Source organism: Musa acuminata, unplaced genomic scaffold, assembly GCF_036884655.1.
Source record: "Musa acuminata AAA Group cultivar baxijiao unplaced genomic scaffold, Cavendish_Baxijiao_AAA HiC_scaffold_65, whole genome shotgun sequence".
In the NCBI taxonomy this organism is placed as follows: Eukaryota; Viridiplantae; Streptophyta; class Magnoliopsida; order Zingiberales; family Musaceae; genus Musa; species Musa acuminata.
This window is the reverse complement of record NW_027020346.1, coordinates 60,001-62,500: the sequence shown is the minus strand read 5'-3', so window position 1 is coordinate 62,500 and position 2,500 is coordinate 60,001.

Below are 2,500 nucleotides of genomic sequence, written 5' to 3'. Positions count from 1 at the left end.
AGTTTTTGGCCTGTTCTTGCATTGCGCGGTGACCGTCGAGAGCGGAGCAAAACGTCAGCCATCTCAGCACCCTGGAACCCCCCGGGTGGCACAGGGCTGGATGGGGCTTTCGTATAGCAGGGACGGTGCTGCCTCTCGCTTCGCTCGCTGTCCGCCGCTCGCCGCTCGCTCGTGCAGCCAAAAATGGCCAGTTTTGGCCCGTTTTTGGGCCGTTTTGGCCAGTTTTTGGCCTGTTCTTGCATTGCGCGGTGACCGTCGAGAGCGGAGCAAAACGTCAGCCATCTCAGCACCCTGGAACCCCCCGGGTGGCACAGGGCTGGATGGGGCTTTCGTATAGCAGGGACGGTGCTGCCTCTCGCTTCGCTCGCTGTCCGCCGCTCGCCGCTCGCTCGTGCAGCCAAAAATGGCCAGTTTTGGCCCGTTTTTGGGCCGTTTTGGCCAGTTTTTGGCCTGTTCTTGCATTGCGCGGTGACCGTCGAGAGCGGAGCAAAACGTCAGCCATCTCAGCACCCTGGAACCCCCCGGGTGGCACAGGGCTGGATGGGGCTTTCGTATAGCAGGGACGGTGCTGCCTCTCGCTTCGCTCGCTGTCCGCCGCTCGCCGCTCGCTCGTGCAGCCAAAAATGGCCAGTTTTGGCCCGTTTTTGGGCCGTTTTGGCCAGTTTTTGGCCTGTTCTTGCATTGCGCGGTGACCGTCGAGAGCGGAGCAAAACGTCAGCCATCTCAGCACCCTGGAACCCCCCGGGTGGCACAGGGCTGGATGGGGCTTTCGTATAGCAGGGACGGTGCTGCCTCTCGCTTCGCTCGCTGTCCGCCGCTCGCCGCTCGCTCGTGCAGCCAAAAATGGCCAGTTTTGGCCCGTTTTTGGGCCGTTTTGGCCAGTTTTTGGCCTGTTCTTGCATTGCGCGGTGACCGTCGAGAGCGGAGCAAAACGTCAGCCATCTCAGCACCCTGGAACCCCCCGGGTGGCACAGGGCTGGATGGGGCTTTCGTATAGCAGGGACGGTGCTGCCTCTCGCTTCGCTCGCTGTCCGCCGCTCGCCGCTCGCTCGCGCAGCCAAAAATGGCCAGTTTTGGCCCGTTTTTGGGCCGTTTTGGCCAGTTTTTGGCCTGTTCTTGCATTGCGCGGTGACCGTCGAGAGCGGAGCAAAACGTCAGCCATCTCAGCACCCTGGAACCCCCCGGGTGGCACAGGGCTGGATGGGGCTTTCGTATAGCAGGGACGGTGCTGCCTCTCGCTTCGCTCGCTGTCCGCCGCTCGCCGCTCGCGCAGTCCAAAAATGGCCAGTTTTGGCCCGTTTTTGGGCCGTTTTGGCCAGTTTTTGGCCTGTTCTTGCATTGCGCGGTGACCGTCGAGAGCGGAGCAAAACGTCAGCCATCTCAGCACCCTGGAACCCCCCGGGTGGCACAGGGCTGGATGGGGCTTTCGTATAGCAGGGACGGTGCTGCCTCTCGCTTCGCTCGCTGTTCGCCGCTCGCCGCTCGCTCGCGCAGCCAAAAATGGCCAGTTTTGGCCCGTTTTTGGGCTGTTTTGGCCAGTTTTTGGCCTGTTCTTGCGTGGTGCGGTGACCGTCGTGAGCGGAGCAAAACGTCAGCCATCTCAGCACCCTGGAACCCCCCGGGTGGCACAGGGCTGGATGGGGCTTTCGTATAGCAGGGACGGTGCTGCCTCTCGCTTCGCTCGCTGTTCGCCGCTCGCCGCTCGCTCGCGCAGCCAAAAATGGCCAGTTTTGGCCCGTTTTTGGGCTGTTTTGGCCTGTTTTTGGGCTGTTCTTGTGTGGCGCGGTGACCGTCGTGAGCGGAGCAAAATGTCAGCCATCTCAGCACCCTGGAACCCCCCGGGTGGCACAGGGCTGGATGGGGCTTTCGTATAGCAGGGACGGTGCTGCCTCGCGCTTCGCTCGCTGTTCGCCGCTCTCCGCTCGCTCGCGCAGCAAAAAATGGCCAGTTTTGGCCCGTTTTTGGGCTGTTTTGGCCAGTTTTTGGCCTGTTCTTGCGTGCCGCGGCGACCGTCGTGAGCGGAGCAAAACGTCAGCCATCTCAGCACCCTGGAACCCCCCGGGTGGCACAGGGCTGGATGGGGCTTTCGTATAGCAGGGACGGTGCTGCCTCTCGCTTCGCTCGCTGTCCGCCGCTCGCTGCTCGCTCGCGCAGCCAAAAATGGCCAGTTTTGGCCCGTTTTTGGGCTGTTTTGGCCTGTTTTTGGGCTGTTCTTGTGTGCCGCGGCGACCGTCGTGAGCGGAGCAAAATGTCAGCCATCTCAGCACCCTGGAACCCCCCGGGTGGCACAGGGCTGGATGGGGCTTTCGTATAGCAGGGACGGTGCTGCCTCTCGCTTCGCTCGCTGTCCGCCGCTCGCCGCTCGCTCGCGCAGCCAAAAATGGCCAGTTTTGGCCCGTTTTTGGGCCGTTTTGGCCAGTTTTTGGCCTGTTCTTGCGTTGCGCGGTGACCGTCGAGAGCGGAGCAAAACGTCAGCCATCTCAGCACCCTGGAACCCCCC